Source organism: Peromyscus maniculatus, chromosome 8 (genome assembly GCF_049852395.1).
Source record: "Peromyscus maniculatus bairdii isolate BWxNUB_F1_BW_parent chromosome 8, HU_Pman_BW_mat_3.1, whole genome shotgun sequence".
Classification (NCBI taxonomy): domain Eukaryota; kingdom Metazoa; phylum Chordata; class Mammalia; order Rodentia; family Cricetidae; genus Peromyscus; species Peromyscus maniculatus.
Window position 1 is genome coordinate 8,989,743 of NC_134859.1, and position 25,899 is coordinate 9,015,641.

The 25,899-nt window shown below is 42.9% G+C and overlaps 1 protein-coding gene across 1 annotated transcript in view; it reads right to left on the reverse strand.

Moving 5' to 3' along the window:
• Positions 1–25,899, reverse strand: part of LOC143274513 (uncharacterized) — a 1,199,417-nt gene that overhangs the window by 73,469 nt on the left and 1,100,049 nt on the right. The gene's annotated exons all lie outside the window — the stretch shown is intronic.

The following is a 25,899-nucleotide window of genomic DNA, read 5'->3' on the forward strand; positions in this document are numbered from 1 at the left end:
AGTTCCTCACACTTGCATTGGAAGTACTTCTCCAACTAACGTCGTCAACAGCCTTAAATCCAACTTCAGTTTCCACTCCCACAGGAGGCAGATCTTCCCAGTTTGACTTGCTGTGTCTGGCTTATTCACTTGGCAAAATGTGCTCCATGTTCATCTACATTTTGACAAACAGCACACTCTTATATGATAAATAGAGTTTGCTGTATTCCCCCATGCTGAACACTGCCCCTTGCATATTTCAACTACCACAATACAATGCCCTCAACATATATGGGCATGCTACTTTGCAAAGTCATTCTGGAGTCTTGGAATGGTTCCACTTTTCCAAGAAAGATAAGGAAGGTCCCCATGGTCTTTGCCTTCACCTTACCTGCAGTCTTCTGAGGACAAAAGACACTGGGAAATGTTAGCATGCTGAGCAATAGATGGTATGAGACCACAAAAGAGACATTGAGTTTGTGATTGAAGGGTACAGAGTGGTAACTAGAGACGGCATTGCCGGGAGAAGTTGAAATAAAACAGAGGAGGAAAAAAAGAAGGGGAAAGCTGTTTCCTGCAGGCTGTGAAAATGGCTGGAAGCAAGAAAGGGCATAGCACTGACTACATCACAGGAGAACACCCATGGAAAGCAGGAAAGCAGTGGCCTAGGAAGAGAGAGGGTGGAGCTGGGGATGGAGAGTATTTGAAATATGTATGGCATGTTGAACATTATCTAGGTGGCAATATAATGCTAATGGGCATGAGGTAACACTTTCCTTTATTACTTCTATTTATTTATATGTATATGTGTAGGGCCATGCATGCCATGGCACACATGTGGAGGCCAGAGGACAACCTGTGAGAGTTGCTTCTCTCCTTCCACCATGTGGGGCCTGGGGATCAAACCCAGGTCATCAGCCTTTGAGGCCAATACCTTGCTGGCTTTAGGGATCTTTCTTGAAGAGCATTTTGGCTGTACTTAAAGGGATTAAAAGAGAGAAAGATGGATGGGCAGAAGATGGAGACTGATACCAGGCTACTGTAGCTAAAGACTTGCACACTTGGATGAAACAAGGGAGATATAAGGTCATACTAAGATAGAGAGAAGACCCAAGGCTGGGAATCAACTTTGGAGACACTACTGGAGAAGTGTGATTTAGTCTATTTCACAGAATATGGAGTAACAGGATCATAATGGAGTTATTACTTATGCACATTACTGTGCACTGCTCATAGACCCTTTATTGTAAAAGAAATGATTAGTTCACCTTATGCTAATAGCCCCCATTTGAGATCTCTTATATACATCCAAGACCTGGTCATGTTGGCATGCAGGATAAGGTCCAACATCAGAGTAATGATGCTATCTAGCACTGCATTCATCAACATGTGTATAGTCAGCATTCTATCATCCCATCATAACTCACTCTTTAAGAAGTGGTATTTATAGCAACTTCCATCATGCAACTTCGGCACAGTACAGGGGAACAGTAGACAGATTCCTGAAACAACACAAAGCACTTAAATGTATCTAACTACTTTTAACAAATGTTTTGAGACAGGGTCTCTTGGAGCCTAGGCTGGCTTCAAATTCACTATGTAGACTAGGGTAGTCATGTTTAAATGCCTGATTCTCTTGTTTCCAAGTCCTAAGTGCTAGAAGTCACATGTAAATAAACACACATGAACACACATGAACATGCACACAAATCTACACACACACACACACACACACACACACACACACACACACACACACAAAATGGAACTGTTGAACCTTGTCAAACGTGCATCACTCCCAGGTGATATGAAAGGTTCTCCCTCTATGGTTCTCAGCTGATAGAAAAAAACCATAAGTATGCAAGGACAGCACCAAGCCCCACAGTCATTTATAAAGGGTGCACATGTAGCAACTTGCTCAACTACGAGGATAAAGAAAGCAACTTGTGAAGAGTAGGAACTTCAAGGAGCTTTAAGAGTCTCATAAATTGAGGCTTCATGTAGTTCAAAGGAAAGCATCCACATTCTAAGCTACTTTCTCATCGGCCCACTTAAAAGCATTGATCGGAACACGCATGGTGGGCAGAAATTTTCACAACTACAACTACCTTAGAAGAACATCACGGGCATACATGTTTACCACCTAGTCCTTCCATTCACTTCTTAGATGAGGTATCTTGTATCCCAGCCTGACCTTGAACTTGCTATATAGTCTGGAATGACTTTGAACTTCCAGGCTGCCTGCCTCCATCCCAAGTGCTGTGATATAGGCATGCACCACCATGCTCTGTTTATGTGGTGCTGGACTTTAAGGAACACTCCACCAACTGAGCTACCTTTCCAGTGCTTTTCCTCTCACTTTTGAATAAGAAACTTAAGAGTCTGGACTATGTTAACCTTGCTACTTCTAGTATGTCAGTATAGCTGGAATTTTCATTATCATAGACAATAGTTGATTATGTACATTAAACATTCAATATGAACTCTGAAAATTAGTGAATGATTTCTGGGCAGCATCTCACTCAAGAGAACCTTCTCAAGTGGGAACAATGAATGGCACTTCTACTTTACAAATAAGGTAATTGAGGTATGTGTTTCTGCTCAAGCTTGTGAATGTGTTTCTGTGCACAAGTTTTTGTATCTGCATGCCTGTGTTCCCAGGTGTGTGGATGCCAGAGGTCAACTTTGGATAATGTTCCTTGGGTACCACTCATTTGTTTTTTTATCCAGTTTTTCTTATTGGGATCTAGGGCTTACTGATTAAGGTCAGCTATGTCTACCTCCCCAACACTGGTATTTTAAGCACACACTACCATGCCTAACTTTAACACATGTTTAACACATGCATTCTGGGGATGGAACTCAGGTCCTTGTGTTTTCAGGGTAAGCACTTCCCTGACTAAGCCACCTCCCCAGCCCACATCAATTGAGTCTTAAGACAGTTAACTTACTTGCTCAACTTCAGGGCATGGCTATGGCAGTCATTTCATTATAGGATTATAAGCTCTTGATGACTGTTCCTGCATCCATCCAGTCCTCTGTGCCAGTGACCAACAACAGCTGAGTGACAGCTCACTATCACTTATGAAAATTAAGAAAACACTATACCTCACAGCCTGGAGATGACCTTACAATCATTTGTAGAAAGTTCATCCTTATATGACATACTGAAATAGCTGATGAAAATATGGTTATTGTCTCTGCGAAGTACCTAGGTTGAAGTAATGCATACTCAATTAACTGAAGTGCCACTGTTACTGTGATTAAATCATCCACCAGAATCCAACATCTGGACTCCTCCAGGACCATGAGATCAGTTCGTGAACACTGGCCCTTTAGCACGTTCAGAAATTGATGCATGACTCACATCACAAAGCTATATTGCATTACTTTAAAAAACACCCTGGTATCATTAATAACTTCCCAGAACATGCAAGAGAAAAAGAGGAAGCAGTGGAGGGAGGGATGAAGGGAGAAGGAGGGGGAGAGAGAGGAGGGGAAGGAAGAAAAATAGGAGAACTAGGAGGAACAGGAAAAGTAAAAAGAAGAGCAGAAGAGGAAAAGGAGGAAGAAAAGGAAAGCAAAGTCAGGCAACAGTAGCTCCCAGCACTGGATTGAATTTCCCTTTTAAAATTGCTCTGTTCTACATGACAACTCCTTTCCTGTCTAAAAATCACACATCTTTTTCTTCACACTATGTTTATATTCAAAACAACATAAAACACATCCCCTAAGTCAGTTTGACAGAGGGAAGATCGGGGAATGAGTCTTTGAATTGTTACAGCCCATTGGGTAGACACATACTTGGTACACATCCTAATTTTGGAAAACATGTTATTTATTTACTAGACTGTAACAGTTTTACCAAATGCTTGCAGAACCACCAGGTAAATATGTATCTTGGAAGGCAAGCATACTAATTCGGAAGACATGTATCATACACTAAGTCGAGCCTGTTCTTCCATGGATAGCCCCTACCCCTCAGGCATCATTATCTTAGCAAGACCATCTTTTTGGACATAAATCATATTTATTTTAAGGATGAAGTTGTGCTAGAGAGATAACCTAGTGGTTAAGAGCACTGGCTGCTCTTGCAGAAGACCCAAGTTCAGTTCCCAGAACCAACACCCGGGCTCATAACAACATGTAACCCAAACTCCAGGGGACTTGATGTCCTCTTCTGCCCTCTGAAGGAACCTGCATATATGCACATAAATCAAATTAAAATAAAAACCTAAGGCAGAATGCTTATAAATTAGCAGTAAATTTCTTTTGGTTGGAAATACCAAAAGTTCACAGATCACACGTTAAAACAAGATAGATTAGAAACAATAGCCCAGAGCAATTAGATCAATAGCTGTGCATCAACATTTAATGAAAGGATTTGATGAAGGCCTCTTTATAAGAACCAAGCAAGGAGATTCTGAATCTTCAGTGCAACATACTGGCTGTGTGCAGTGCATGACTGGAGGAATGAACAGTGCACCACACTGGCTATGTGTACTGCATTCCTGGAAGAATGAACAGTGCACCATACTGGCTGTGTGCAGTGAATGCCTAGAAGAATGAACAGAGCACCACACTGGCTGTGTGCAGTGAATGCCTAGAGGAATGAACAGTGCACCACACTGACTGTGTGCAGTGCATGCCTGGAGGAATGAACAGAGCACCACACTGGCTGTGTGCAGTACATGCCTGGAGAAATGAACAGAGCACCACACTGGCTGTGTGCAGTACATGCCTGGAGAAATGAACAGTGCACCACACTGGCTGTGTGTACTGCATGCCTGGAGGGATGAACAGTGCACCATACTGGCTGTGTGCAGTGAATGCTTAGAGGAATGAACAGTGTACCACACTGGCTGTGTGCACTGCATGCCTGGAGGGATGAACAGTGCACCACACTGGCTGTGTGCACTGCATGCCTGGAGGAATGAACAGTGCACCACACTGACTGTGTGCAGTGAATGCTTAGAGGAATGAACAGTGCACCACACTGGCTGTGTGCAGTGAATGCCTAGAGGAATGAACAATGCACCACACTGGCTGTGTGCACTGCATGACTGGAAGGATAAATACCAGTGGGTATCATCTTGATGTACCCTGCAATTCATTTGTGCATTGTATGTAAACATTTACTATTTAGGCATTAGTGACTTGAAAACACCAGGCTGGATCCTGGGAGATCAGTAAGGAGTAGAAAAGGTATTCCCCAGCCCTTTTACATCCAATGATGAACAGACAAGACAGGCTCAAACAATCCATTGCTAAAGTATGTGGCTACCACAAGTGTCCTTGAACTCTGTTCTCCATGCTGAAGCCCAGCCATCAGTTCAAGATGCACATCAAGTCCCTGTTAGACTCAAAAACAAAGCCCTAGCCATAATCATCTGTGAGTCCTGTAATGTCTGCTCTTCATCTCAGCTCCCTTGGTCTTGAAACTCATTTCTTATAGCTATCCACACTAGCTTTTCTGGTCCTCTTGTAGAATACTATGAATACATGATGTTCCCCAAGCTTTCTATCCTTTGCTTGCACTGTTTCTACTTGAAATGCTCTGTTTCCATACACAGCCACACAGTCCATCCCTTCATCTCCTTCTAGACTATGCTGAATGCAGCATTGCAGGGAGGCCTGTTCCAAACCCCACTCAGAGTTGAATGCAGCAGATTTTCCCACCCTGCCCATATGTCTTCTCCTTTTTCAGTTGACTCACAACAAAGCTCACATGCCACAAGACCAGCTTATATATCATACATATCTATCTTCTCTCCTGTGAGCCCTTCTATTCCATGAGGGTTTCTCCTGTTTTGTTATTGTTTCTTTGTTTTCTTCTAATAGATTCAATAAAATGACTTAAACAAAGCAGTTGTCAGACAAATAATAGATAGATGAATAAAGACAAACACACAGGCATTAATACAGACACACACACACACACACACACACACACACAAAGGTACATGACAATGAAAGATACAAGAGGCTATAAAGCCACCTCCTGATAGATTCTCATCCATCCTAGGGATCTGGGGAGCAGGAGGGTGGGGATTCTGGGAAAGGATTTCCTGAGCATTTCTGAGCTAAGACAGAGTGAAGAAGGTGATTCTGATGTGGAAAGTGTTCTGCTGTGGCAGAAGCAGTCAGTATCGTAGACAGAGAAGTAGAATATTTCTAATGCCCCTACTCCAGGAGATGGACAGGTTTGAAAAGGTTTAAATAAAATAGTTAAAATGGATAACCAGCTAGAGTTCCTGAGCTGGAAAGCCACACCAAGGGGCAAATTCATGTTAATCATCTTAATTGAAATTTGTTCTTCACCTGATAGACAGAAGGGGTAGATCAGAGAATGAGCATGCCTTTGTGGTGTTTTGTTTAATTAGTCACTTTGGTTTATAAAGCACAATTTATCTAGACATTGACATGACAGCTGCCACATCCTCAGGACAAAAGCCAAATCCCCACATGGAGATTTGTAGGCAAAACTTCTGAAGGTCATGACAAAGTTCAGAATGAAACAGGTGATGATTTCCCATTGTCCTTCTGAGGTGGCAGGTGACTCAGGTTGAAGAATACAAGCCTTCTCCCATTTCCTCAGCAGGAAACTGTATTTCCTTAGAAACCACACAGAACAAGTACACTCCCCTCTCTTCCTGCAAAGGGAGATGACATTGGGATTATCTCAGTGGGACATCAGCCTCACTGTGTGAGTCTGTGAGGCCCTTTCCTCACTCTTCATTCATGTAAAGAAAACTTTCTCTTGTAGCATGGGACAATGAGAGATGGGACCCCATAAAGCCATCCACCCATCACTGACCTAATACACCTGTTCATTCTTCTGCTTCTACCACAGTCTTCCGGTACCTTCGGGCAGAAGATGGTTCACTGTGAAAGCCTTATAAAGCACTAGTTTGGAGTGTATAATAGGTTAATATTAGTTTAAGTGACTCATAGTTAGAGTCTTAAAAAAAGAAAAGGGGGCCCATACATAATATACATGTATCACAGTGTTCCTAGGAATGTTTTGCAGTGACAGTGCGTATCCAGTAAGCCAAATGGGGTGGCTGCAGGAAGGGATTTAATTAAGCTGATTCACGATGCTGTGAGCAACACACAACCCAGGGAATATTGTGAAGTTCTGACTACACTACCACCAAGAATCCAGACCATTAAAACAGACAATATGTTAGCCTACCAATCTATTTAGCTCTACGTTTGTCCTGCCCTATCAAATAAAACAAGGCCCTGAAATGGAGCTGTCTAAGGTGATTCACAGCAAATCAATTGATGGTGAAGAAGGGAAATCCTCAGCCAACGCTGAGGCTGCAGTTCGAAGTGAGGTTACTTCAGGGAAGGGAAGATGTTCTTCCTCTCTCCATCTCCCCAGAGTGAGAATGTGAATTAATCAGCAGTACTCAGCCACCCTTTCAGACAGACTCTGCCAACCAACACCCACAGAGGCACTTCACTTCTTTCCACATTTCTGAACAACGGACAGCCACCAACTTTTAATAACCCCACTTACTGGAGACTGTAAGGACTGCAGTGTACAAGATGGATGACAATGTTCTAAAGTGGAGAAGCAGAGGCTCTGGCTGGGAAATCTTACTGCCCCAGCCTGGATCACATCTCAATTTCTGGATGTAATATGATTTGGATGTAATTATTAGCAATCATTAGCAAAGCTTTCATAAGCGTCTTCCCCCCACTGTGAAAGCAAGATTCAGTTTTATCTCTCTTTTTAATCTTAATTCACGCATGTCACACATCACCACAAAAGAAGGGCATGGTGATTCTCCAACGTCTGTTTTGACAGATTGCTCTTCCTCACTTCTTTTCTATTATAAATATTTAATGCATGGTTCAACAATGGAAGACAGAAATTTCAGCTCTGTGAATGATCCACTGATGTGAATTCCACCCTTCTCCTCCGTCTGAAAACATTGTCAAAAACTGTTATGATTTGAGTCTGAAATGTCCCTCTCAGGCTCATATACTGGGACACATGGTCACTCACTAGTGGCACTAATTGGCAAGGTTGTAGACCCTTTGGGAGGTGGAAACTTGCTGGAGGAAGTGAGTCACTGGAAGGTCAGGCCCTCTTCAATCCAGTCTCTGCTTCCTGGTCTGTCAAATGTGAGGAAATGGGAAATGTCAGGTATGTGCTTCTTCTTCCATGGAGTCCCCTGCCACTGTCCCCCTCCAAGATGGTGTAAATCCTCTCCTGCAGGATCCAAAATGAGCCCTTCCTCCCTTAAGTTGCTTTTTGACAAGTATTATTTCATAGTGAAAAGTAACCTATACACAAGTCATAGCAAGCAAGCATAAAGGGACAAAACACAACATTTCAGCCTTTTCTTTTCAAGTATTTAATTGTGTGTGTGTTTGTGTGTGTGTTTGTTTGTGTGTGTGTGTGTGTGTGTGTGTGTGTGTGTGTGTGTGTGTGTGTATGTGTGTGTGTGTTGCATGTGACTGCAGTGTTCCTCGAGGCCAAAAGAAGCCATCAGTTCCCCCTTAAGCAGGAGTTTCAGAGAGTTGTGAGCCACCCAGTGTGGTTACTGGGAACAAAACTTGGACCCTTTGTAAGAGCAGTCAGTGTTCTTAACCACTGAGCCATCTCTCCAGCCCAGACATTTACACCATTATAAGCCCCTTTGTATCAAAGGAAACTTTCATCCTACTTTCTGCCATTTTTTTATTCCCTATGCAAATTCCCACGGTAGACCATGTATTTAATTGTCTAGATTGTACCATTGTAACAAAACAATACAACCCTGATACCATGCCATCACTCCGGGACATGCCGTCCTGTCTCTTGCTGTGCATTAATCTAAAATGGAATCAGAGAAATGACAAGAGCCTTCACAACAGCGCACAAGGTGAATGGCAGATCTCCCTTTCATTGTTCGTATGTCTTAATGTGCTCTGGACGTCCTCGGGACAAATGAGACCTCAGAAGCCACATACTTCCATTTTATCACTTTTTATTTAAGATGATTGGGGACAGGCCTAGTATTTATTCAGCGCATCCAACATTTGCCATCATGAGAATAAAAGGTGAGCAGGCAGAGTGGGGACAACATCTGGTCCTTCTGAAAAGATAGTGTCACTTGAAGAGCAAATGAACCTTTTGTTAATAAACCCTCCCCATGGCTGACAAAGATGACTTCTTGGACATAGGCAGAATCCAGAAGAAGCAGATAGAGAGTCTCAATAAGGCTCTGGCTCCTCCTGCACCAAGTCAATGCTGCCCGTGTTTAAACAAAGATGGGGCTTATTACTGGCCTTTTAAGAATCCCAAGAAATTAAATGGCCTAAGTTTTGGAGGGATAAAAGATTTAAATTATAATTCCAAAGACCATGGGAAATTTCTACTGTCTCAAAGAAAGAGTAGCATTACCAAGGGCCAAAGGGGGAAAAAGCTGTCTTTAATAAGGGGCCTCTTTCATCTAGTAATGTCTGGATTAATAGAGTCTTAGATTCTGAATATCTATGACCCCAAAGTCCAGTGAAGCCTGTATTAATGGGGATCTTAATAATATAGGCACTGTACCAGACATGTGCCTTTAAAGTACGAAAATGGAGACTGAAGAGATGGCTCAGTGGTTTGCTGCACTTGCAGAAGACCAAGGTTCAGTTCCTAGCACTGATATGGAGGCTTACAGCTCCACTCTGGGGTCTCCAGTGCCCTGTTCTGTCCTCTATAGGCTGCTGCAAACATCTAGGGCCCATGAACTCTCTATCTACCTCACACATCTTGGTTGTTCATGGGTTCTTGGACTTGAACTCAGGCCCTCATGTTTTCTAAGGATTTTATCCAAATGAACTCTCTTCCTAGCTCCTGACTTAGTTTCTAATGCTAATGAATGATGATTTAAAAAGTCCCTATTGTTACTATCCCAAACAGTTTTATACATAGTAAAGCCCAAAGGAACTCTTCAGGAACTCTGTGCTCTTTGTTTCCTTAAAGGTCCTACACAGGATCTCTTCCACATCTCAGTCTTCCATCACCTGAAGGAATGGCTTACCAGGTGGGCTACTTTGGGGAATGGTCTTGGCCATTTTCAGTTCAGACACAAAGGCTTTTCCTGTTTTCCAGCCAGGAAGAAATGGGAATCACAATCTTCACTCCTCACTGTAAGGCTCCTGAGTATGAACCAGAGGGGAGGGAGGGGCAAGGGTTTTGTACCCTGTTACTGACTGAAGGGAAAGCTAAATGAGTCCTCCCTGAGCCATACTGTCACCTAGGAAGTCATACCCAAGGTGGTCTTCACAGTCAAGTCACAAAGTTGTTCATGTTTTATAAGTGGTTTTGTAATGGGCTGAGCATTTAGTCTTGGTGGGTCACATGCAGCCTGTGGGCTACAGGGTGGGCACATCCATAAGACAAAATCTGAGGCTGAATACCTTATAAAAAACAGGGCTATTTGATTGAAAGGGCTACTTTGAGTTCATCTCTTCCTTCCCCTCCTTCTCTCTCTTCTGCTTTCCTCCCTTTCTCCTCTCCCCCCACCAAATTTTCCCCTTCTTCCTGGCTTCCATGAACTCACTATTCCATGGCAGAGTCATCCATCACAATGTTCTTCCCCACCGAAGCACCAGAGAGAATAGAGCTACCATGGCTGAGACCTTGAGACCATGAGCCAACAGAAATCTTTCCTATTTTCAGGGGATTTTCTTGAGTATTTTATCACAGTGAAATAAAGCTGATTACCAAATCAATTGCCTCTACTTTTCCCCTCTTGGCTATTATCCACTACTGTGTGTTCCTCAAAATGAGCCAAAATTCTTGAATCCATCCGTGACAGCATTTCCAGTTTCTCCCAGGAGCCCCAGCCTTATCCCTGCACTCACAGCCTGGACTGGCCTGCACTTCACCACCCTCATTTTCAACCCAAACATTGCTGTCAGCTGAAATCTACAGCCTTGTGAAAACTATGGATTTATGGTGATAACCCAGCCTCACATCTCAAATCTACCCAGTGAGAGGAGCCCCAGAAATATTCATTCAGACAGATAAAAATCCTGCGTATTTAGCAGAACTGACTTCCATGACCCGTGGGCACATTCTGTTACCTGGGGACACTTCTGGGGTTATGCACTCAGAGATTCTGCCTGGGACTCAAAGTCACTGCCACCTATTTGTCAAAATAAATAGCATTAAATGCCAACCCTCGCAGGACTGTGGGGGAGGGTAACGCTATTTATTTATTTAGAAACAGTGTCTCACTCTACTGTCCAAGGTGGCACAGAACTCACTACGATCTCCTACTTCACTTACTGAGCGCTCAGATAATAGCCATGAGGTACTAAGCTTGTATGTGTTTGTAAGACAATTTGTTATTTTTAATTAGAAAAAAATCAAGAAAGAGTGTGGGACCATATAAAATCCTTACTATACCAAGTGTTTATTATGTATCTGTACCACACAAGAACATGTTAATAAATATGCTCTATAATACACATCTAGATATATTACATCTGATATACATTGTACATGGCTGTATGTACTTGCATTTAATTCAGAAAATGTATGCATTCTTATGTGCTGGGATGCTAGCTTAGTTAGTAACGTGCTTGCTTTGTAAATGTAGAACTGGATTAAATACCCAGAACCCATGGGGTCCCCCCAGTGCTGGTTAGTGGGAACAGATAGATCTCTGGAACTCCCTGGCCAGCCATCCTAGCATACTTGCTGCACTCTAGGCCTATTAGAGACCCTCTCTTCAAAAATTTGTGAATGGGGACTTGAGAAATGACACTCAGGATGGTTCTTTGGGCCCCGTATGCATCTGTGATCTAACAAGGAAGACCTTTATCCCACACTCATCTATAAAGTTAATATGAAATTCTACATCTCCATGCACATCTTACTTTATGGACAATGAGACACAAGACCAGTTAATCCAAAAACCCTAGCCCCTCCCCTCCCCAAGCCATTCTGTCCAGAGATTAGCTCAAAATTAGAAGTGGCACCAATTAGCCAATCACTCTTTCCTGGTTTTTTTCCCATTATCTCCAAGAGAATTCTAACTTTTCATAGAAGAAATACACTAGGAAGAATCACTTTTAAAAACATATGCAAAGTTTCATCCTGACATTTTCATGTATACTTTATTCTATTTTTAGTATATATTAATTATATATGTTATATATCACGGACCTTTCTACGACCCCATCTCTCCTTCCCTCCTTCCCTCTTTTACACACATACAATGTATTTTGATCATCTTTAGTCCATTTCTCCCATTGTCACCTCCCAATCCTGCAGATTCTCTTCTTCTTCCCAAATGGTCTCATATTTTCACATCTTCTTAAATGACCTGTTACAGCCCTCCTCACCTCAAGACTTAGCAGCACCCTTGAAATCTCCCCATCTAATGATCCAATCCCCCCCTTGAGCTTATTTACTAACAGATGTAAACAGTAGGCATCATAGAGCTCCTAGTTAACACAGAGCCCAACACTCCTCACTCAGTAACCCAAGCTGTTCTCTTTTTGTTCTCACTGTGGCTTCCTGGTCCCTGCAAATACTCTGCAAGTTTGAAGACACCACACAACTTCCCTGTTTGTGTGATACAGTGACAACCATTGGAAATGTCATCTCTGCTCTTGTAGGTAGCACCCAGCTTCCTAACCTGTGAAAGTGATTTGGATCAATCTCAGACACCATAGCCTGTTTGACAATCACCACATGACATGGATTGAAAAGTTACAAGCCTGGGCCACAAGATGTATCAGCAGTTAAAAGTGCTTGCCTCTAAGTCTGACAACCTGAGTTTAATCCCTAGGACACCGTGGTGGAAGGAGAGAACTGACTCCTAAAATTTGTCCTCTGACCTCTACATGAACATCATAGCACATATACATACGTATAAACACATACACCCTACACACACACACACACACACACACACACACACACACACACACTAAATAAATGTATTATTTTAAAATAAGCTACTGATAAAAATAGTTACAGGGTTGGGGGGACTACCAGTGTTCCAGGCACATCAGGGAGGTGACCTTTTGAAGAGGATTACGTTCAGACCCCCTTCCCTTTGTGCTCTGGCTTCCTTTCTTTGTTGTAGTAAAACACTCTGCCCAACGGCACTTTAGGAGAGGAAAAAGTTTGCTTGGCTCACAATTTCAGGTCCATCTTTGAGGGAAGTCAGGACAGGAACTCAACCAGGGCTTGAAATTGAAACCATGGAGACACTCAGGCACTTAGCTGCCCTTCTTGTGCATCCCAGGCCTACTTATGCAGAGAATGGTGCTGTACACAATAGCCTTGGCCTGCTACTTCAATTAGCAATCAAGATAATCCCGCATAGACATGTCCACAGGCCAATCTGACCTGGGCAGTCCTTCCATTGTGACCTCCTTCTCAAGTCACCCTAAGCTATGTCAAGTGGACAGTTAACTCAAGTCAGAATATTATATAAAGTATGCTTATGCTTGGTGGAATTCATGTTAATTGTAGGTCTGTGCAAATTGTGATTCAATAAATTGATTGAAATTATCAGTAAAATTATTAAGCTCAGGACTGTGAAAAGATCTTCCAGGCTCCATGCTCCTCAGCTTCTTCCTTTCCTAGTTTAGGTCTAGTGCAGCCTAGATTCCAATTTGGTGTTTAATGGGCATCCCAGTACTGTGTGTATGTGTGGTGGGGGGTGCTGGTGAATTGAAAGTCCTTCCTTTCTTGAGTTCAAATAAGTCACTTTTGAAGGCCAAGATTTAGATGTAAATGTGAAAGATGTGTGTGATCCTGAGGGGGAAATATCAAACATGACCCAGAGGGACTGTGGCTGCCTGCCTAAGGGAAAGTGTCTCTGGATAGATTTCCTCTGATCTTTGCTTTAGAAATATGGCCCTCTTATTTGAAACCTCAAAAACTGTCATTGTTGTATTTCTGGAAGAATGCTTTGTCCTTTTCCTCTCCCTCTGGAGAGAGGGGAAAAAATGATGTTATTTTACTTGACTTCAAGAAAAATTTGCAAGTATCCAAGAATAAAAGAAAAGGGAAATAACCACAGTTTGTCTGTTGCTATCAGCAATTAAAGATGCTTTACCTAATTACTATGGAGGAAGATACCATTCAACAATCATCTCGGATAAACCGGTCATTATCAGTATTTTATGACCAGTTTCTTACTTAATTGTCCTCAGGAAGGAGAGCAAAAGCCGTTTGTATGGAGCAGACATAGTTGTTAACAACAGAAGGTCATGCTGGAGAAAAGACTGTAGCTCACCTAGCATCTCAGCTAAGGGCTCCCAAGAAGAGAGAAAGGGGGAAATGCGGACACCAGATCCAACTTCAGGGAACTGTTCCGAGGGAAGAACCCTTCATAATGAACTTTTCCCCACCAATTAAAGTGAATAATGGTTTCTCTTCCCTTTGAAATTCCATCAGGAACATTCTTCTCATCTTGCTGGAGTGAAGCAATGAGGAACCTAGCCCTGCCTGAGTGTGGAGCCATGTTCACCAAGCAGACAGGCTCTTGAATCTGGCCACCCTAGTTAAGATCAACTAGTGACTAAACTTTAACTTCAGAATGTGATGTGACAACTGCTTGTCTAGTTTATAAGCCAAGCATGGATTTGCATGTTGTGATTCGTATTTGAACTTGCATTGCCCAGCACAAGCTGAAAAACTTGAGCATTCTACGGAGTCCATGGCCCCATTTGCAAAAACTGAATGGGATAAGAACCTACTCTGTAGTTTGAACTAATTTCCCTCTGAGAGCTATGGCCTCTAGTGCCTGAGAATTTGACCTACTGTGTGTCAGAATGTCCTCTAGCTCAGGAATTCTCAACCTGTGGGTCGTGACCCCTTTGAGATTCACATATCAGATATCTTGCATATAAAATATTTACATTATGATTCATAACACTAGCAAAATCACATTTATGAAGTAGCAACAAAAATAATTTTATGGTTGGGAGTCACTGTACCACAAGGAACTGTATTTAAGGGTCACAGCATTAGGAAGGTTGAAAACCACTGCTCTAGCAACCTCTTCCCTAACCCAAGCCACCCCCACACACACAACCCTGGAAGTCCTTCTCAATGCTAGCTGTAGGAAGCACCATAACCTGGTGGCTCCCTACAATGTTGAGTTTCCTCCCACCTCTTTGCAGCCACAGCTTTACCAGCCACTGACTAGAACCCAAACAACACTAAGTTAGGACTTGACTCTTTCATCAATGTGTCTGGAATTCCAGCATAGGCTAGGTCATGTGGTATGGAACTTTCTACCCCTTCTACAGGAAATCTGTGAGAGTGAGAAGCCCAGCTTTATTCCCCAGATTTGGAAGAAACTGCTAGCTGACAGTCTGTCTCTTCCTTCAGGCCCAATCATATTGTATCTGGTGTGAAGTTCTAACTCTCCAAACACTCTAGGAGCTGAAGGGAATGGAAGGCTCTCTCCCTTCAGGGCCCTTATCATCATGTTATCTGTGATGGCTACCTCTTTTAGTCCTCTTCCACTACAGGGTCCCTTCCAGGTCGCCTACAGCCAGTATGCTCTCAGTAGCTCTAATAAAATTCCTCTGAAGAATAATGCCATCTTAACTGCCTTTCTATGAGCCATAGCATTTTCCTTCCACTCAGAAACTTCATACAGAGGTTTTTGTTGAACTTATCAAGCTTAGATAAAGTTATCAGGATGGTTTGTAATCTGATATGATGAATATTTCTAGAGCAACCTATATAGAAACAGAGAATGAGGAAGCTGTGAAGACATGGGGGGAGTGCTGAGGCACCATGAGGGTGTAGAGAGACATTACACAGAATCCAGACAGTGAATATTGCTGCTAACAATTTACCAGAGGGCAGGAAGAACCCAGCAAGGACTTTTTGGTAGGTTTCAGAGAAACGTGTTCATGCTGACACCTTGATATGTGAGTATTCTCATCGCAGAACTGTAAGGCAATACATTTTAATAACTGTTACCAACTCAGTAGGTATCCCTTCACATAGCATCCCAAGGAAAGTAGCACACTACCTTGTGAGTTCCTTGAGCAGATAAGAAAGGACTTGGACTGTTTCAGGACAAAGTGTGGTACACGACCTGCATACAGTGGAAATGTGTTCAAGTACTTCATGAATGATATCTATTCCTAGACACACACAAAGTTTATAGACCATGATATAGAGAACCTTCAAGGTGCAGTATTTAAGCCAAAAGAGTCCTGAGATTGCCATAAGAAGCCTACGATTCATACTAAGTTCTAGTTTCATTATTGCTGCTATCATAAATTTTGTGACAAGAAGCTGCTGATGGAGGAAATGGTTTATTTGACTTGTAATTCCAGGTTGCAGTCCATCATTGTGGGGGAGTCAAGGCAGGAATATAAAGTATTACATCTGCCATCAAGAGCAGAGAGAATAAGGGTATGGATCCTTGCCTATTTGTTTGTGGTCAGCTAACTTTCTCCTCTCATGCACCCCACACAGCCCAGGAGCCCCTGCCTAGGGAATGGTGCTACACATAGAGGACTGTGTTTTCCTACGTCAGTTAACAATCAAGGCAATTGCCACAGACATGTTCACAGGCCAACTTGATCTAGATAATTCACATTAAGATTCTTTTCCCAGGTGATTCTAGATTGTGTCAAGTTGACAGTTAAAATTAACCAGCATAGATCAAGTTCTTCCATTCAAAGTTATTGTGGTGAGCTCTGGACTCTTCATCTCTACCAGTGGTTCTCAACCTTCCTAATACTACAACCTTTGAATACAGTTCCTCATGTTGTGGTGACCCCCAATCACAAAATTATTTCCGTTGCTACTTCATAACTGTAATTTTGCTACTGGTATGAACTGTAATGTAAATATCTGTGCTTTCCAATGGTCTTAGGCAATCTCTGTGAGTGGGTCATTCGACCCCCAAAAGGGCTGTGACCCACAGGTTGAGAACCACTGATCTATACCATTGAGTGCTTTCAGGCTGTGTCTTCCTAACAAAGGTGCTATAAGCCTCAACTGAGATATTAAATGTGGAAAGCCTCTTATAGTCGATATCACCTTACAATGAGAGATGTCACTAAGAGGTACCAAGCAATTTAGCAAGAAGCCATCCTAGTACAGATGCACTTAACACAGTGAGACTGAAGGAGCTAGGGATACTTACTTTAGGGCCCAGGAAAGCCTACCTTAGAGACTAAATTGAAAAGACACTAGGATAGACCTTGTCAGTTAATGGAGGCAGAATTATCTGCAGCAGAAGAAAGAGCACTTGTTTCCAAGGCTAGAGTAGAAACAGTGAAAAGTGGAGTATTTGAAACCCAGGACATAAAGGATTCAAGAGATAGCGGAGTTAGAGAGAGAGAGATAACAGGCCCAGTTATATGAAATTACAGGACCAGACTTCCATCTTTACTGTGTTTCTAAGATTTCATTCAATACTGGAAAGGAGGAAGAAATACAGTAAAGTATAAAAAAATAACTTCAATAAAAAAATCCATGAGAGAGAGAGAGACAGGGAGACACAGAGAGAGAGAGAGACAGAGAGAGAGAGAAAGCATGAAAATGGGGTTGGTTCTTTTCTACACCATGTAAGTCCTGGGATGGAACTCAGATCCTCAGACAAGAGCCTTTACTCACTGAAGTCATCTTTCAGGGCACATAATCTGACTATTAAAAGCATCTCTTGGGCAGGCTATTATACAAGGATTGTATCAGTTAGATGAGAGAGCACATACGAGATTACTGGCCCAGATGTGAACATCTCAGGATAAAGCATCAATAGTGGAGCTGGGGGACATAGATTCTGCCATCTCATTTGGAGGGAAGCCACTATTATTACTTTTATCTCCTAATTTAATTCAACCCAGTCCTGTTGGAATGCCTCCTGTCACTTCTCTGACAGATGGGCAGGCTGTTAAAAAATTAATTAGTTTAAACTGAATAACCTATATTTAATCACCCCTTCCCATCATCCTCTGCAAATATAAGCTCTTAACTAATAACCATCAAAGTATGCATGTGCCATCACTGCTGGTCAAATGCAACAGAATTCAAGGTAGGTGAAGTTGAGAAGCAACAGCAGCAGCATCAGGGACCATTTGGTACTGATGAGGGGTGTGTCCAGCCAAGCAATGGCTCTGTCATCCCTATGATACAAACAAGGAAAGAGAGGTTTAGAAAGGTAAAATAACTATCATGAAGGCCCATGGTAAGTTAGGACAGGGCTCAGGTGCAGCAGACAAAATTGTAATTAGGAGTTTTCTAAGCATCTATTCTTCCCTGGGACATATGAAGTTAACTAAAAAAGCATCTCCAGGGGCTAAAGGTATGGCTTCATTAGTAAAGTGCTTGCCATACTTGCATCAAGCCCAGAGTCCAGTTCCTAGCACTGCATAAAAACAGGGGAGTTGGTGCATGCCTACAATCCAAGCACTTGGGAGATGGGAGCCTGAAAATCCGAAGTTTAAGGTCAGTGTGAGCTACACAGTAGATCATGGCCAGACTGGGATATGGGTGACTGTGATTCTGTCAAGAAAGAAAGGGGAGAGAAGGGAAAGAGAGAAAAGAGGAGGGGAAGGAAGGAGAGATGAAAAACAAATTGGGCAACTGAAACAACAATATTGGAAAATAAGAAAATACCACCTATACCAGTGTTCAAAATCTGATCACAAGATTGGGGTTGAACTCACATGCAATGCTTTTGAAGGCAGACACACTAAATTACAGTGTTCCACAACCTTAGTTTGCTAAAAGCCCAGGATCTCAGAGACCATTCAGAGGCAAGGATTCCCTCGTGGGAAGTGGAGCCTTCTTCAGCTGCTCTTCTGTGTCTGTCTAGACAGTCTTCAGTCCTTTCAAAACGATCAGGGGAACTTCCTGCAATCATTTACACAGTGACCCAGGTGTACCTCCCTGTCTGCAAAGTATCACCCCAGTACCATGAAATGAGGGTCCCCTTTAACATGGTGAATGGAGGGCCAAGCAGCCTCCGGGGGCTCAGGTGTCACACACTGCACTGGTATTGGGGCCACAGAAACAGAAAGGCCATTTGTGTTCTAGTCCTCAAGAGCTCAAATTCGTGATGAGCTGACATAGAAGCACCAGGGAAAACAATCAGACACTGAAAGTTTCACTCCTGTGTAAACTTTAATGTTTATAGAGCAAGTGTCCTGGACTTTTGGTCCTGAAATGCCTACATGACCATTTTATCTTGAGCTATCCTAATAACCCCTCTCTATGCATAGTGCTTATGTGAGTACATGTTCGTGTGTGTGTGTGTGTGTGTGTGTGTGTGTGTGTGTGTGTGTATGTGTGTGTGTGTGTACCTCTGTGTGCATGTGTACACATGTGGCATGTGCATGTGGAGCTTGGAGACTGATATCCTTATATCACTCTCCCCATTATGTTTCTTTTTCAGACAGGAGTCTCTCACCAAAATAGAGTTCACTGTTTTCTCTAGACTGGCTGGCCAGGGAGCTCTTGGCATCCTCTTGTCTCTGTTCCCTAGTGCTAGGAGTACATACATGTCTTGTTGCTTCCTGATGTGTATGTGGGCACTGGGGACCAGAACTCAGGTCCTCATGCTTGTGTGGTAAAGACTTTGCTGACTGAGCCATTTTCCCACTGAGAGAGTTCCATGCAATGCAGCTTCTTTTCTCAGGGAAACCCTTCTGCAACTTTACTGACAACCCACTGTGTAGAATCTTTGGAAAGAGTCCAGGGTTAGGGATATAGCTCAATGGGTAAAGTAAAAACTTTGCTTTGCAAACATGGAGATCTCAGTTCAGTTCTTGAACACTCACATAAAAGCTGACAGTGTCAGTTTACAACTATAACCCCAGTTCTGGGAATTCGGACAGGAAGATCCCTGTGGCTTTCTGACCAGCTAGTCTGGGAAAAGCAGGAAGGTCCAGCTCCAGTGAGAGAGATTGCTTAACAAAAGATGGAGAAGTGATTTACAAAGGCATCCAAATGTCAACATCTGCCCTCTACATGTGTCTACATAGGTGAGTGCACATGTGCGCGCGCGCGCACACCCACCCACCCACCCATACACACACACACACATACACACATGCACATGCAAGGACATATATCACAGGTGTGCACATATTCTCCTTCTCTCTCTCTCTCTCTCTCTCTCTCTCTCTCTCTCTCTCTCTCTCTTACACACACACACACACACACACACGCACACGCACATGCAAGGACATATATCACAGGTGTGCACATATTCTCCTTCTCTCTCTCTCTCTCTCTCTCTCTCTCTCTATTTCTCTCTCTCTCTCTCACACACACACACATGCCTTTCTGTATGTGTGTGTGTGTGTGTGTGTGTGTGTGTGTGTGTGTGTGTGTGAGAGAGAGAGAGAGAGAGAGAGAGAGAGAGAGAGAGAGAAATCTGTCTCCCTCTAAAACATTTCAGAATATTCTGAATAAGCCTTATAGCAAAACCTTTCCATAATCCAACTCCCTTAACTCACAGAGGTGCATTTTCCAGCAAGGCAAAAATCATCTAGGCTAGAAGGGTATCTAAGCAGAGAACAGGGCAGCTAGCATCTCTGAGCTACAGTAAGATATAAAACCTGAAAAATCCAAGGTGTTCGAAGAGAGGCTCAGAGATGGAAGAAGTCTACATGGAACCTGGAGTCAGAGTTAAGAATGAAAACATTGCTTTGATCAAGCCTTGCACTGGTCCCAGGCCATGAAGGTAAATGTAAACTGAGGGCTCTCTGCCTTTCCACCTTTTCAACTCACAGGCAGTTATCCCTCTTAAAAGGAGGTAGTTTCTCTTGGTGGTAGAGTTCCTGAATTCCTAACTATGGGGTCTTATGTAAGCAATGCTAGCTTGGAAATTTTAAAGATTAAGCCAGGGTAATTTTCCTTTCTCCTAAAGAATGTTAACAAATTTGACCAAAGGGATGGTTATAAACATATCCTGTCTTTATTACAACTCCAACCCCATAATAAACACTTAGATAATTAGCATATTTACATTTGGGAAAAAAATCCTACTGATCAAATGGGCATTGATTTGTGATCATCGCCAAAGGTCATGATGGACCAGGAGGGGAGAGAGAAGCCAAAGAACGGGTTTCATGGGGGAGCAAACACATGTCACACTGTGATGACAAACATCCTCTCCAACTGTGCTAGGAGTACATACATGTCTTGTTGCTTCCCAATATGTATGTGGGCACTGGGGACCAGAACTCAGGTCCTCATGCTTGTGTGGTAAAGACTTTGCTGACTGAGCCATTTCCCCACTGAGACAGTTCCATGCAATGCAGCTTCTTTTCTCAGGGAAACCCTTCTGCAACTTTACTGACAACCCACTGTGTAGAATCTTTGGAAAGAGTCCAGGGTTAGGGATATAGCTCAATGGGTAAAGTAAAAACTTTGCTTTGCTCAACACTGTGTGGTCCCCATTAATGGATCAAGAGGAAGTCAATGGCATGCTAATGAAACTCACAGATAGTCTCCAGTAAAGAAAGCACTGTGGCTCCCAGGAAGGCAGAGCCATTTGTGCTTCCTTGGTTCTACACAGGGAAGTGATCCTACAACACAGAGGCAGCTCTTATCTTCGAGGTCACTGGACTCATTAGAAAGCAACTGGCAGGAAGAGCCTGTACAGAGTGTCTTCAAGCACCCCTGGATAGAATCTACTCTGCCTTCTGGCCCTGGGCAGGTGCTACATGAAAAAGATATAAGATGTCAGTAGTATCAACATTACCTGTTAACCCAAAGTATTGATCAGTTCTGAAATTTCTTTGTAAAAAGAAGGTGATTTTCTGCTCTTATAGTGAGTCTAAAAGGGAGTCCCCTTCTTGATACCCAAAATGGACTTTCTGTCTCTTTCTGCTCCTTGAGCCCTGCCACAGAAGCATAGCCACCACCATCTGAAATCTCTAACAGTAGCACCAGCTACTCACTGGTACCTTTACTGCCTGGCCTCAGACCCTTAACCACTGCATCTCTGCTTAAGTGTCAGATAAGTTTCACATGTATATATGTGCTGTGGATGCCTTTCTGTATGCTATGAAAATATGTTGCTATGATTGATGGATAAATAAAATGCAGATTGGCCAGTAGCCAGGCATAAAGTATAGTATAGGCGGGATCAGCAAAGAGGAGAATTGTGGGAAGTAGAAGGCTGAGTCAGGAGACACTGCCAGCCGTCGTCATGAGGAGCAGGATGTAAAGTACCTGTAAGCCACGAGCCATGTGGCAAGGTATAGATTTATAGAAATGGGTTAATTTAAGATATAAGAAATAGATAGCAAGAAGCCTGAGCCATTAGGCCATGCAGCTTTAATTAATATAAGCCTCTGTGTGTTCATTTGGTTCTGAGCAGCTGCAGGACTGGAGGGTGAGAGAGATTTGTCCAGACCACGGGCAGGACAGGACTGGACAGCTACATATATGCAGGAACCTGTGTGTGTGTGTGTGTGTGTGTGTGTGTGTGTGTGTGTGTGTGTACTCAGATTCCTCTCCAATTTAAAAGTCTACCCTATCTTTCCATTGTACTTAGAAAAAGAAGTATCTAAGTGGAGGTGTACTAGTGTGTACCCTTGCTGTACCACCTCTGGCACCACCACGGGACACTATGTTACTGTCATACTGGCACTTCTTAGCAGAAAAAATGACTTGTCCCTTTAATGTCTGATTCCTAGCTACCAAACAGAGTGGCTCATGCCTATCATTGCTACAATGGGGAAGATGAGGCAGGAGGATGGCTGTGTATTCCAGGATAGAGAATAAGATCCTATTTCAAAAGAAAGAGTGAAGTGGAAAGGAGGGAAAGGGGAATGAGGAAGGGAGGAGAAACGAAGGGAAAGACAAGTGCTGTCTACTCCTGAAGGTGACTAAGCTCTCTGCTGGCCGGGATATTTCCAGGCTGGGTGCATGTGCAGCCCCTGTCTTTATGATTTGTGCTTGCACTGGTGATGTTCTCAGCAACACATCTTAGTTGCATGAGAATACCAGGGCCTCTAATCTATACAAAGGAAGCACTGCACCAATCCCAGGTGATACCAGCATACTGGGTTATCTTTGAGAATGACAGAGTCTGTCTTGGGAAGTCAGGGTCTCGGACATTTGGCAGTCACCAAAGTCACCTGAAGGCAATGGCTTTTGAGTTCTTGTCTCACAACTGTGAACAATGAAATTAGAGGACAAAAGAGAGAGCCTTAGAGAGATTTTATTATGGATTCATAGATAGGAGCTTAGGAGGAGAGAGGGAGAAGAGTGAGAGAGAGCACAAAGGGGTCCTCAATAGGATGGCAACAAGCTGCTTGCTTGTCTGGGGGCTTTTCAAGGGCTTGACAGAAACTGGAGTCAGGTTTGGGGAGGGGAATGCACTGGTCAGCCAGGGGCCCAGCTGGGTGTCCAGATGGCTCCTTTAGGTTTCTGTCACGAGTCAGTCACATGCACCCTTTAGGCAGAGGTGCTGATGAGGAGACAACAGGGAAGAGGAGCGAGCGGAGCTCTCTCTGGCATCACTGGCCTCTCCAAGACTTTATTCTCAGAAATATTGCTTTGCAATCCAGCCCTGCTTGACTGGTTATTGTCTTATACTCCTCATCACAAGTTTCCTTGAAGACTGTTCCAGGAAAAACTACAATCAGCTTCTCTCTTGAGATCAAGGCAGAAGAATGAGGAACCGTCCTTGTGCCCCATCATAGTGCACCTAGAGCAAGGCTGTACTTAGAGAAGTAGGAAGGTGCCTGTGAAGAAGCACTTTATTCACTGCTGCTGCTATGTGATGTGGAATATTGATGAGGAATGTTGGCCAAGGATCCCCTTTCCTGCATAATCAAAGACCTAAACTTGAAGAATAAAGCAGGTATGTTAAGGGATTGATGATGCAGAACAGTGATGAATGTAACTGAAAATGAACCAACCAGCCATTATCTCTCTAGAAAGAAAAAGCTACAACTATAAGAAAAACTTGGAGGGTTTCTTTTTTAAAAAGATTTATTTATTTTTATTTCAGGTGTATGGATGTTTCATGAGCAGGTATATATTTGCATCATGTATGTGCAGTAGCCATGGAGGTCAAAAGGTGACTGGAATTAGATGGTTGTGAGATACCATGTAGTCACTGGGAACCAAACTGAAATCCCCTGCAAGAGCAGCAAGTGCTAATTGCTGAGTCACCTCTCCAGACCCTTTACAAGTTTCTTTTAACTAATCTTAATGCAATGTAAAGTCTGAACATGTCTTAAACACTGCATACACATTTGTCCATGTAGACACTACAGATTCAGAAATCTTGAAATATTTGGATGGGGTTGGATTTCCCATGGTCAGGCAGCATATTTAGTAACTAACTATGAATATCTAATGCTGTGGATATCACTCTGTGTAGCATGAATCTTAAAAGTTCTTATTAATAAAATCAAACCCGAGGCCAATTATTGGGGTCAATGATGGTAGATCAGAGAGACAGAACAAGCCACAGCTATCTCACCTTGCCAATTTCTCAGCTGGTCCTATTTCCTCAGACTGGAAACCTCTGAGTCCTCATCCAGAATGAATCTCAGATGAACTGTGTTGCTCCAAAGCCTGAAAACTTAATCAGCCAAATGCTTGTGGTTTCTGGTCCTCACACCTTACATACCTTTCTGCTTTCTACCACCACTCCCTGTGATTAAAGGCTTGCTTTCTGGGATTAAAGGCGTGATGAGTCACCATGCCTGTCTATATCCTTGAACACATGGATTTCTGCCTCTGGAATGCTAGGATTAAAGGCATGTGCTACCACTGCCTATCCTCTATGTTTAATATTGTGGTTGTTCTGTCTCTGACCCCAGATAAGTTTATTAGCATGTACAATATTTGGGGGAATACAATACCACAACTCTGTATGCTGTGACTGTGTTGCTCTGATTGGTTAATAAATAAAATGTTGATTGGCCAGCAGCCAGGCAGGAAGTATAGGCGGGAAAAAGAGAAGAGAATTCTGGGAACAGGGAGGCTGAGTCAGGAGTCTCCAGCCAGACACAGAGGAAGCAAGAAGTAAAAGTACCAGTAGGCCACAAACCACATGGCAACTTATAGATTAATAGAAATGGGTTAGTTTAAGATATACAAACTAGATAGCAAGAAGCCTACCATAGCCATACAGTTTATAAGTAATATAAGTCTCTGTGTGTTTACTTGGGTCTGAGCAGCTGCAGGAGCTGGGTGGACACAGGAAAACCCCAGCTACAATCTAATGCCTAACTATGAATATCTAGTGGTTAACTATGAAAATCTAATGGCTAACTATGAATAGTATCAAAGGAGGAACACTCCTCAACATCTTTCAAGAAAGCACAGTAATGAAGTACTTATTAACATAAAAATACACTGCACCTGTAGAGTCACAGCTTGGGGACCCAAGCCACACAGAAATCATCAGGCTTATTGTATAAGCCTGGCAACTCCAAGGAACAGGGAAAGGGAAGCCTGTCTTCAGTTCCTGAAATGTCATTGCAGAGCAGAAACTGAAGACTTCCCTCCACAGTCAGGAGTCTAGGGAGAAAACAGTGGATGGGAGAATCCTCAGGGCTTCTACCGTACACAACAATTCACATGGGTTCTGGGGATGGAGTTTAAGACCTTACATTTGTGAGGCAAGCACTTCACTGACAGAGCCATCTTGTTGACCCCACGTCTCTAAGCTTACAACACTCTAGCTGTACAAAAGAAATAAGTATGCATGGTCTGCTTTTATCATGGTGAACAGTTGGTGATAGTCACCACTCAAATAATGTTAGCTCCCACACATCAATATTCTCCCAATCCATCCAGAGTTGTGACCTGTCTCATTTCTCTACTAGATGCAGTTCTAGATGTGGCTCCTAGTTCGCACCCTTGCTGCTCAGAGCATGCTCCACTTAGCAGCAGGAGCACTTGAAAGCTGGAAGCAGAGGCTCAGATCCACCCCAGATTTAATAACCAGA